The following is a 12,444-nucleotide window of genomic DNA, read 5'->3' on the forward strand; positions in this document are numbered from 1 at the left end:
TAACCTTGAAGACAAGAGTGAGATTAATTCAGAGAGGTAACATCTTGGTTTATACATAAACTGGAATTCAGATTTTCTGCATGTTGTTTTCCAAGCATATCCAAGTAAATAGCCCATGTATACATTTTTGACAGTCAGTTTGGATAATTAAAAGTTTAAAAAGTATGACATATACGGTAAATAAAAATATGTGATATTTCTTATTACATAGGTCACCAAGCAAAACAATGTCTTTCACCAAAGAAAAACTTTTATATCATTTATATTTTTATCTGTATGATAGTTATTATATGGTATATAACAATTTCACAGTTTTACATACGTAATGAAAAAAAAACTACATATTGGAATATATATTGAAATGCTGTATTTGTGAGTATTTCATTTCATGAATGCTTTGTTCTGAACAGCTTTGACCTGTACAGAACTTGTACTTTCCTAACATAAAAGTCAGGTTTCTCTAAACTACAGTAATGTTTGTAGTTACATACAAGCTTCTGCTTGCCTAACACTTTGCACAAATCATGGACGGAGTCCAGAAGTGTAGCGTCCGGACGGGAGTCCGACACGGACGCGCGTTGCTATTACGTCCAAACACAGACGAAATATATAATGACTTCACGTGCAGTGTGAGGTTAGACGTGTACAGTGAGTATTGTAAGACACTCGGTGGAAGTGAAACAAGAAACACGAGACCAGGAAACACACACGGTGTTGGAACTACGGTGAACAGTGAAACGCTAATCTGTGAGTCTGACCGCAACCCTGAGACGTGACGAAATACCGGACAGGAACGATGGACCAGGACTGAAGAACAAGAGGCAGGAACTGACGGGACGGGCACTCGGGACTGGAACATGCACACCTAGGAAACAAACTGAGGGAACAAGAGACTACCAATCGCCAACGAAGCACAAGAGAACTGCTGATTAAGAATCCGCGACTAGTTCTGCTCCGCTGGCTCCTTTTATACCTCCATGTCCTACGAGACTGTGAGGTGATAGGTAAGCGTTAGCTAGCGGCACTGAGTGGCGCCGCCTCTGACCAGGAGGGGCAGTGACCCCGTGGGATGTGACAGTACCCCCCCCTCCAGGGACGGCTCCAGCCGCAGAACGCCGGCGGGTAGGCGGTCGCCCCCGCCGTCGCGGAGCAGGCCGATCTGGATGACACTCATGGAAGTCCTCAATAAGAGCTGGGTCCAAGATGTCCCGTGCTGGTACCCAAGACTGCTCCTCCGGCCCATAGCCCTCCCAGTCGACCAGATAGTACAGCGTACCCCGTCTCCGTTTGGAGTCCAGGAGGGCCCTGACGGAGTAGGCAGGAGAACCATCCACATCCAACGGTGGAGGTGGAGAGACTGCTGGGCTCTGCAGGGCGGAAACACAATGGGGCTTGAGGCGCGAAACATGAAACGTGGGACAGATACGATAATGCGAGGGCAACTGAAGACGGTAAGAAACCGGGTTGATCCTCTTCAGGATCTTGAAGGGGCCGATGAAACGGGGGGCAAGCTTCCTCGAGGGCAAATGCAGTTTGAGATCCTGGGTGGACAACCATACTCTCTGCCCTGGCTGGTACAATACAGTCCTACGCCTTTTGTCGGCCTTCTCCTTTTGGTTGGATACCACCTCCTGGAGACGGACATGTGCGGATTCCCACACCGACTCACTCCTCTTGTACCAGTCGTCCACAGCTGGCAACCCACTGGTCTCCATCGTCCACGGGAACAGCGGAGGCTGGTAACCGAGCACACACTGGAAAGGAGTTAAGTTTGTGGACGAATGGACCAGGGAGTTCTGGGCGTACTCTGCCCAGGGGAGGTATCTGCTCCAATCCGCTTGATTCTGAGCACAGTAACTCCGCAGGTAACGTCCAACCTCCTGGTTGAGGCGTTCCACTTGCCCATTAGACTGTGGATGATAACCAGAGGAGAGGCTGACTGAGACTCCTAAGCGGGCAAAGAAGGCCTTCCAGACCCTTGAGGTGAACTGGGGTCCCCTGTCCGAGACGACATCCTCTGGCAGGCCATACAGCCGGAAGACATGTTGGAACAGCAGTTCCGCGGTCTCCAGGGCTGTAGGTAGACCTTTCAGAGGAATCAGTCGACAGGCCTTGGAAAAGCGATCTATGACGACCAATATGGTGGTGTTTCCATCAGAACACGGAAGATCAGTAAGGAAGTCCACCGCTATATGGGACCATGGACGGTTGGGAATCGGGAGTGGCTCTAAAAGCCCTGCTGGCAGCTGCCGTGGGACCTTGGCCTGGGCACATGTGGTGCAGGCAAGGACGAAGTCTCGTACGTCCTGTCTCATGGATGGCCACCAGAAGCGTTCAGCGAGAAGCTTCAAGGTTCGGTTGACCCCTGGGTGTCCTGTACTTGGACCATCATGGGCCCAGTGTAGGAGCTCGGACCGAACAGTGGACGGGACGTATTCTTTGTCTTGGGGCTGCTCGTTGGGACCGGGTTCTTGACGTTGGGCTGCTTGGATATCGTCCAATAAAGCCCAACGGATAGGAGCCACAAACTGCGTCGGGGACAAGATGGTGTCTGGTGGGGAGAGCTGAGGCGATACCTCGAACAAACGGGACAGGGCATCGGCCTTGCCGTTCTTGGAGCCAGGACGATAGGTCACCGTGAAACGGAACCTGGTGAAGAACATGGCCCACCACGCCTGTCTGGAATTGAGCCTCTTTGCCTTCTGCAGATACTCCAGGTTCCGGTGATCAGTTAACACTAAGAATGGGTGCGTAGCCCCCTCTAACCAATGTCTCCACTCTTCTAAGGCCATCTTTATGGCTAAGAGCTCCCTGTTTCCTACATCATAATTCTGTTCAGTAGGCGACATCTTGTGTGAGAAATACGCACATGGATAGAGCTTCAGGGGACTTCCCTGGCGCTGTGAGAGCACTGCCCCTACCCCGGCCTCAGAAGCATCAACTTCCACAATAAAGGGCAGTTTGGGATCAGGGTGCTTCAGGATTGGGGCAGAAGTAAAACGCTTCTTTAGGTCTTCAAAGGCCTGACTCGCCTCAGGAGTCCAGGTCAGGCGCCTAGGGGCTCCTTTTAACAGAGCAGTCAACGGGGCTGCAACGGAACTGAAGTTCCTTATGAAGCGCCTATAGAAATTCGCAAAACCTAGGAACCGTTGCAGGTCCTTTACTGTCTTTGGCTGGGGCCATGACAGAACTGCCGAGACCTTCTGTGGATCCATCGTGACCCCGTTGGGTGTTAGGATGTACCCCAGGAAATCCACAGAGTGCACATGGAACTGGCACTTCTCCCCCTTCACGTACAGCTTATGTGCTGCCAGCTTTTGCAACACCTCCCTGACATGTCCAATATGCTCCTCACGGGACCGAGAAAAGATCAGGATATCATCCAGATACACTAATACTGAGCGATTAATTAGCTCTCTGAGTACTTCATTAACAAAAGCCTGGAATACGGAAGGTGCATTCGCCAGACCAAAAGGCATGACCAGGTACTCATAATGGCCGAGGGCGGTGCTAAAAGCGGTCTTCCACTCATCCCCTTCCCTAACGCGAATCAGGTTATATGCGCTCCTAAGGTCCAGTTTCGTAAAGATGGTAGCACCGGAAACCTGTTCGAGGGCCGACGTGATAAGAGGCAAGGGGTGCGGGTACTTCACAGTAATGGCATTTAGCCCCCGATAATCAATACAGGGGCGCAAACCCCCGTCCTTTTTCTCAACAAAGAAAAAGCCAGCGGAAGCTGGAGAGGTAGACGGCCGGATGAATCCGGCTTCTAGTGCCTCCGTTATATAAGCCTCCATTGCCTGATGTTCAGGTTGAGAAAGAGGGTATACCCGCCCCCTAGGGGGTGTAGTGCCCGAAAAAAGATCTATAGCACAATCCCAAGGTCTATGAGGAGGCAGTTCTGCAGCCTTGTGTTTGCTAAACACCGCCACTAGATCTGCATACTCCCTTGGAAGCTGCAGGGGCAGATCTGCATTAGGGCTCTCTATGGATGTGGAGTTACAAGACGTCTCCAGGTGTTTGGGACACTGCTGTCCCCAAGACAGCAGTTTCCCCTCACTCCAAGAGATAATAGGGTCATGGGTGCATAACCATGGGTATCCCAAAATAATGGGGTTATCAGGGGACTTAATCAGATAGAACCATATCTGTTCCTTATGGAGTGGCCCTACCTGCATAGTAACGGGCTCTGTGCGCTGCTCTACACGCCCCGACCCGATTGGAGCGCCATCAATAGCTTTAACAGCCAGGGGTTTTGGGCATCGGGCACAGGGCAAGCCCCAGGACGCGGCCATATCATGATCCATGAAATTCCCTGCAGCGCCACTGTCTACCATAGCTTTCGTCTGCTGCTGCTGGAAACCCCAGGAGACTGTAACTGGTAATGTCAACAGGGAGGTATGGAGAGATACATCACTCACCAGTAAGTCGGTCCGTTGGGATCCACGGGGTGGCCGCACTGGGCAGGAAACCTGAACGTGATCCGCAGCTCCACAGTAAAAGCACAAGCGTTGCAGAAAACGGCGCCTCCTTTCCTCCTCTGTCACACGCCCGTTACTGAGTCGTATTATTCCCTGTCTGACGCACTGTTCTTCGAGCCCTGCACAGCTGACAAGGTTGCGTGCTTGAGCCGGCTCACTGTCCACAGGGCTGTAGGGCACCTGCTGCCCTGGCGGCGTCGGGGTCCGGCTGGAACCGGAGTTGCTCCGGTAATCCGGCGAGAACTCCTGAGAGAGTGGTCTTGACAATCGGGGGCTGGATGTCTTCTCCACTGGAGACCAGGAACGCACCTGAAAACTCTTGGTGCTGGGGAAGAACTGTCTCTCTGTCTTTCTGTCTGGGCTAGGGGGTGACTCAGGAGAGTAGGGCCCTGGGAACAGAGAGGCTGGACTGGAGATTGAGTATTCTGTGTAATTCTGGTTCTCACCTCTGCTACCTTGCAAAGCCTCCTGGAAGGGAACGGACAGCTGCTCAGTAGCGCTGATCCCATTGGTCTGCACAGGGCTCGTGGGCTCCGCGCGAGGACCCGAGGAAGCATAAAGACGATCAAAAAGACATGTCCGCCAATCATCATGCGTTTGCGAACTGGTCGGATCGGCGCCCCGCCCACCGTGACTGAGGAGTCGTGTCAACTGCTCCAACTGATCTGTGAGGCGGCTAGCGGCGTTTGTGCAAACCAGGAGTCGTTCTTGGTTCGCCTCTGTCAGATCCGCCAGCTCACGCCATTCCGCTGAAGTCATATTAGCAGGCGGATTCTTCTGTAGCGTCCGGACGGGAGTCCGACACGGACGCGCGTTGCTATTACGTCCAAACACAGACGAAATATATAATGACTTCACGTGCAGTGTGAGGTTAGACGTGTACAGTGAGTATTGTAAGACACTCGGTGGAAGTGAAACAAGAAACACGAGACCAGGAAACACACACGGTGTTGGAACTACGGTGAACAGTGAAACGCTAATCTGTGAGTCTGACCGCAACCCTGAGACGTGACGAAATACCGGACAGGAACGATGGACCAGGACTGAAGAACAAGAGGCAGGAACTGACGGGACGGGCACTCGGGACTGGAACATGCACACCTAGGAAACAAACTGAGGGAACAAGAGACTACCAATCGCCAACGAAGCACAAGAGAACTGCTGATTAAGAATCCGCGACTAGTTCTGCTCCGCTGGCTCCTTTTATACCTCCATGTCCTACGAGACTGTGAGGTGATAGGTAAGCGTTAGCTAGCGGCACTGAGTGGCGCCGCCTCTGACCAGGAGGGGCAGTGACCCCGTGGGATGTGACAAGAAGGTGTTGGAAGTAACAATAGGGTGCTGTTACAAATGGTTTGGAACTGCTGACCTGCTACGAATGAGTGTAGGAGGACCACCAGTAGAGTCTGCCTAAGCAATGGATCTCTACAAAGAGGTATATAATTGGAACACTTAAGATAAAAATTACAAAGCTGAGGTCTGGCCTTCATAAGCAAATGGATACAAGGTAAATTCAAACAAATGGTAATGGTACATAGAATTATAAAATAATAATTTTTAACTTTATATAATAAAAATATTTTCCATAGAAAAACTGTTTCATTTTCCATTTTTAATTAGTTTAATTAATCCAGCTTTGAAGAAAAGCTTGATGCCAGTACTCTGAAATATACTTCCAGGTCACATCATGAGCATTAACCAATGTCATGTTTCTCATGAGGTAGGCTGTCTGCCAGAACGCAAGTGTGGAGATTGTATGAGCAACTATATTGATGGGCATCGGAAACTCACATGGGAAAGAACACTCAGGAGGCAGGCATGTCCCATGTTTTTGGCTAAGTTCGTGGTTTGGCGGGCGAGGGTCATGATCCAAAGAGTCATGGTTCTAATACGGAGATTGTAGTCTGATGAGTCGTGGTCCGAAAAGTAATAAACAAGGCATAAGAAGCAAAGCTGCACAAAAAGTTTCTCAATGAGATTCTGTATGTACAGCAGGTAAGTCTGCTTCTTTCAAAGGCTGTTTTGATGAGGTGCAGGTATTTGTCAGGTAGGTGGAATTAGTTCTGATTACCTTCCCCTATGATCCTCTGGTGTAATATCTCCCCGAGGCCAAGACAACTAGCCACAACAAGGTCATCTGTGGTGCACTTTTAAAAAAAAAATCAGTCCTTAATGTATTTAACACATTGTGTCACCACAAAACTGCAATTAAAACACAGTATGAAAACTAAGCAGAGGATTGGGAAATTTGAAATAAGTTACACTCATATTGCATTGCAAATGGATTCACAGTTAAAATTCACTGGTTTTCATTTGCTTTTATGAAACACCTGCTGTCTGGGGTTCTGCTCCCAAGGAATCAGAAATCATGTTTTCTGGACTAAAAATTCTCCCATGGTAGAACTACTAAAAATTAAATAAGATCTTGGTTACAACAAGAATTATTCATTTAGTTTATGCGCCATGGTAAACTGGCAGAAGAGGGTAAGACATTTTTTTGGAACTTGTATACAGTATGTGGTGTATATTTCCATCCATCCATCCATCCATCCATTGTCTACAACCGCTTGTCTCAAGTGGGGTCGCAGCGAGCTGGAGCCCTGCCCGACAATGCAGGGTGCAGGGCTGAGGGGGGGAGAGGGCGCTGCCAGGACAGGATGCCAACAAACCCTAGACCCACCAATCAGCGGGCACTGGCTGAAATCGCCCGACCACCGGTGGTGTATTTTTCACATGCTTTATTTCAACAGTATTTCTAACTGTATTTTTACTAGTTTGTTATTTCAGAAAGTGTGAATATTGTAGGATTGTGTAAAGGAAAATTAAAAACTTCTGGTTTTTAAGTCCTCAAAAAGAAAACAACCTTCATCACATTTAATTTATATTTTAAGCACTCTGAAAAATACTCTGTGAAATCCATTAGCCTGAACCAAAACAATGACAGTAGTTATAGTTTTTTTTTTTTTTTTTTTAAATTCACTTGGTAATGGTTATAGTATGTTAAATATGAGAACCTTTGTTAAGTGGTTGTGTACAAGATGCCAGTTCATCACAGGCTGTTAAGATTAATACTAAGCATTTTTTTTCCAACAGAAATGGAATCAGATGCCTGAAAAGGTGGCATTTTGAATAACTTAACAGCATATAGTTTGTTACCCATTAAATATTTGCCAGGATTTCTTCTTTTTTCTTTACTTTTTTCCTTGCAAATTGGAGTAAAAAAGCTTTCAGTGGACAGGTGCTTATTCATATTCAGGATACTTTTGGGAAAAGCAGGTGTGATGTCACCACTTCATCACAGTACACTGTGTTATCAACAATAAGAACCGCAGCAGTACTGTTGAATGTTGCAACTTTGTTTGTATAATGATGGATATTAAATTCGGACAAGCTTTTATTTACTACCAGTTGTATGGTGGGTAGACAGGTGCATTTCACATTTCCAGAACTGAAAAAAAAAAAACAGATTTTCACATCACATTCTCGTGTGTATGACATCAGGTGATTTTATATTATGTTCTGCATTTAAATATGCATTTCTTTAAGCTATTGTTACCCCCAGGTGATGAAAACATCATTGCATTATACATTCTTGTTCCGTGGTCTCAAAAACCCAAATTTTACTCCTCAGAGCTTAGAGTCGTGGGATAACTTTGGTGGTGTCATGATTACATTTACATTTTTTTCATTTTGCAGATGCTTTTCTCCGAAGGGACTTCCAGTGAATACTATGCAGTGTTATCAGCCCACACCTGACTCACACTTGCTAGGTACACTAATTACAATAAGTCACTCATCCATACACCTGTGAAACCCACTTTGTTTCTGTCACTCACACACTACAGGTAACTTTAGAGGCACCAGTCTACCTGAATAGTATGTCTTTGAACTATGGGTGAAAACCAGAGCACCTAGAGGCAACCCATGCACATATCAGGTGCTGTGAGACAGCAACACTCCTGGCTGCGACACTATGTAGATTAGACCTGCTGCCTTGCACTCAGAGGCATGCATGCAATGGGCCAACCCAGAGCAACCAGCCACATGGTTTCCAAGGCAAGTCAACAGAGGAACAGAGGTGTGTGGCCAGGTCCTTACCCTGCATGGCAGGGGAGGCAAACACAGGGCCGCTGCACACCCCAAGCAGGATTGGAACCCCAGAACCCCCACACAGCAACGCACTGGTCAAACCCGTCACACCACCGCACCACCACAACCTCCCCCAGAGGACTCACATTCAAATATTACCTCCTGTTGTAGTAACTTTGAGTAAGGTACTTACTGTCATAAAAATTATCCACCTGTATAAATCTTTGTATTTTAGTATATGCTTAAAATGCACAGAAAATTTGTCAGATAAAAGAACTAATAAAAACATTTGTGCAGCCTAAGTCTGTTTTTGTTAGAAAATAATTTCTTAATCATAATTTTAAATGATTGCTTAATTGTAACCCAGTCAAGCATGAACATGCCACAAGAACTGAATACTGGCAAACAAGGTGATGGAAACTAAAAAAAAAAAAAACATTTGTGTTGAACTTGAACATTTTATTAATAAATAATACATTTATATATTACTTCCTGTAATATATTTACATTTATTCGTTTAGCAAATGCTTTTCTCCAAAGTGAGATACATCTCATAGAAAATACAATTTGTACATCGCATTATGTAAATACGAGCGGAAACTGTTAAAGTATGCGTATCTTGTGGCAGAGGAAAGAAACCGTGGGTGGCAAGTTCATGTGAGACCGGTAGATGTAGGTGTTAGGGGGTTTGTGGCTAAATCAGCTGTGTCTTTGTTCTGGAAATTTGGTGTTTACGACCATTTGTTAAGGGAGGTGGTGAAGGACATGTCTGAGGCTATTGAGAAGGAGAGTCAGTGGTTATGGATAAGAAGAGAGCAGGGTAGTTGGGGTTAGCAGTTGAACGGAGGTGTGTAGTGGTCGGTAAAATTTGTGGTAGATGGCGAGCAATGGGAGGCAGCTGTTGGTGTGTAAGGAGGTGTGGCCTTGTTAATTGGATTGATTTAAGCTTGTGGAGTAGTGCATTTGCAGCTTTTGTTAACATGTATGCAAGAATGGTGCAATCTGGGATGGTCTGAGTTTGTGAAGGTGGTGCATTTGAAGGTATTCATGGAGGTGCAGTTAAATTGAGGTAGTTGCATTTGTGGAGTTGTTTGTTGAGGGTGAAGGGTATCTAACATGTGTGTGCAGAAGGGTGGGTCTGCGATGCCAGATTGCACTGTTGAGCCTTCCGGAGGTGTCATGGGCCTAAGTCAAGGAATCACCAAAGAAGGGAGAGGCCCACTTGACAATCTGAATGAAATACTCATGTTGGTACCCTGTGGTTGTGGTGGTTAGGAAATTAATTAAAACTGCTTGGTCCTGAGTAATGGAGGTATATGTTGACAATGCTGGATGTTTTCCTCTGTGGCTTCATGGTGAGGCCAGCTGGACTGGGTCCTTGTATACAGCCGTTGTAATATACGTATGGGGTGTAACATCAGGTCCTGTGTATCCTGAATGTTTTCTATTACTATTATTCAGTTTTACAGCACATTTTCCAAGAGAACCCAGGTTGGCTGGTTTACCTCCAAGTGCTACAGCTTTTGGAGATGTGGTTGGAACAGAGATTTCTATGACTGGATACCTTTCATGAACTCAACCCTTCACATTTACCTGGGTTTAAGACCGACACTGACAAACAACATCTTTACATGTCAAAAAATATCCTTCCAGACTGGGTATTGACAGGGCATTTGAAAAAAAAGGAAATACAACCCTTAAGAGAAGGAGAGAAGAAAAACAAAATTTTAGTGCCTCATCAAGGCAATGAGAATTTGGCCTTGCATCTTAATGCATATTTATTTTTTGAAGGAGAGAAAGCTTAGTTTTGTCAGATCCTTGGGTCATTGACATAAAATATGCAGAGGCTGCAGGCTAACATCAGCACAATGTTGCTTTGTCAGAGTACAAAACAGAAAGAACAACAGCTTTAGCAATAACAGTGGAACAGTGGTAATACTAGAGGACTGTGGTCTCCATATTTTAGGAATTTGTTTAAAAAAGTTACATACCACAATGCAAAAATATAAATTCGGTTTTTGCTTTACTTTGATAGTCTAGATTTGTTTTGGATGCAAATTAATCAGCAGGCAATGATATCATCATTTAGTTATTATTCAAGCTAATGCTTTCACATTCAATGATCAAAATATTCATGATCTTTAGACTGCAAAATCTGTTTTGAATAATCTCAACTCCAGTATTCTGTTAAACAAAGTGAAACCAAAGTGAAATTTGGCTGAGTGACTAATTTGTATGTTTATAGCAATGTTTGAAATAAATATTATCCTTGCATATTTGGATGATGTAGGTGGTGGAGGTGATGATACTGTATCACTATTCCTTCTATGCCCTTTGGCACAGAAAATACCACTGAATGAATATTAGTACAGAATGTATTATAATGCCTAATTTAATATCTAATGTCATATTGTTAATTGGTGTTAGCGATTACTAAATTATCAGGGATTTAAAAATAGAGGAAATAAAGTAGTATGATTTGGACTTGAAAATGAATTGCATACTATTCTTTTATATTCAGATTCAATTAAAATGAAAAATAGTCAATATAGCATGTAAAAGATGAATAAAAAAACACTTTGTGTTTTGTTACATAAGTGTTATGCAACCAAGCTGTTTGTTTTTCAGACCTCTGACCAGGACAGAAGAGAGCACCAGCACCCATTTGCATTATTATTCAGCTGTGCGGTAATAAAGTTTTCAATTAGTGAACTACCCAATGTGCTCTTTTTTGTTCACGCCAGACCACGCAAGTCCCTGATACTCATGTCAATAACAAAAAACACAAAGTCTCTGAGAGATACAGTAGTGAGGGTGTGGCAAAATATTTTGAAAGTCAAATCACATTATCACATCTTTTCTGAGGCAGTAGCACCAGGAGTTTATGCATAAGAAGCAATTTTTCTGGCATAATGAAAACATTCAGCATCTAGATTTGCTGGTTATTATTATTATTTATTATTATTATTATTATTATTACAGTTGTTGTTACTAACTCATTGTCCTAAACTGTTTCTTCACCCCTGTCAGGATGACAGCAGGCCACAACATATCTAGGAAGAGGAGTAGGAGGAGGATGATTGTATGATTGTGTTATTGTTGTTTTACCACCAGATCTAACTTTCTTCTTTAGAACAGCTTGGAATGACTTTTTGCTGAAATGCTTTGGACTTTACCTATCTCTGATCACTTAATTCCACAGACATGTTGACTTGGTCTTCTCCAAGTAGATTGAAGTGGAAACCCTCCTGTATAGCTTCTAAAGATTCTGCCCGTATCTCAGAGCCCATTGTACGACTCCTTGTCCAGGATGACGACTCCCTGCTTGAACTACTGCAACTCCGTTCTGTCTGGTTTTCTTGCCTCTGTCATCAAGCCTCTCCAGCTGGTCCACAAGGCTGAAGTACAAGTTGTGCTTGACCTGTTTCGAATAATGTGCTTTGACCTGTCAAAGCATTTCCATGTATCTCTGTGACCAGACTGACACAAGGAAGCAAGAATCCACAAAAGTTTCTTTTCAAAAAATGTTCCTGTTCACTCTTTAGATGTGTGAAAATCCTAATCAATGTCTATACACAGCCTTAAGACTGTCACTAGTTGAAAAACACAAGTCTGGACAATAATGGCATCTAAAGATTTCATTTCTTCTCCCTCTGAAATGAAGCAAGCTATATTAAAGGCTTTGCCCTTAACCCTTCCATTTACCACAAAATTAAAATTAACAAGAATTGTTTTTCAGCCAACACAAACATTTTACAAAAGGCTTAGTATCTCCTGTTTATTTGGTATAATCTAAAATCAGTTTGATCCGTATGGATTCTTCATAGTGGCATTTCAAGAATTTTAATTGCCACCCTTTCTTTTTTTGCCACCT

Source organism: Scleropages formosus, chromosome 17 (genome assembly GCF_900964775.1).
Source record: "Scleropages formosus chromosome 17, fSclFor1.1, whole genome shotgun sequence".
NCBI lineage: Eukaryota > Metazoa > Chordata > Actinopteri > Osteoglossiformes > Osteoglossidae > Scleropages > Scleropages formosus.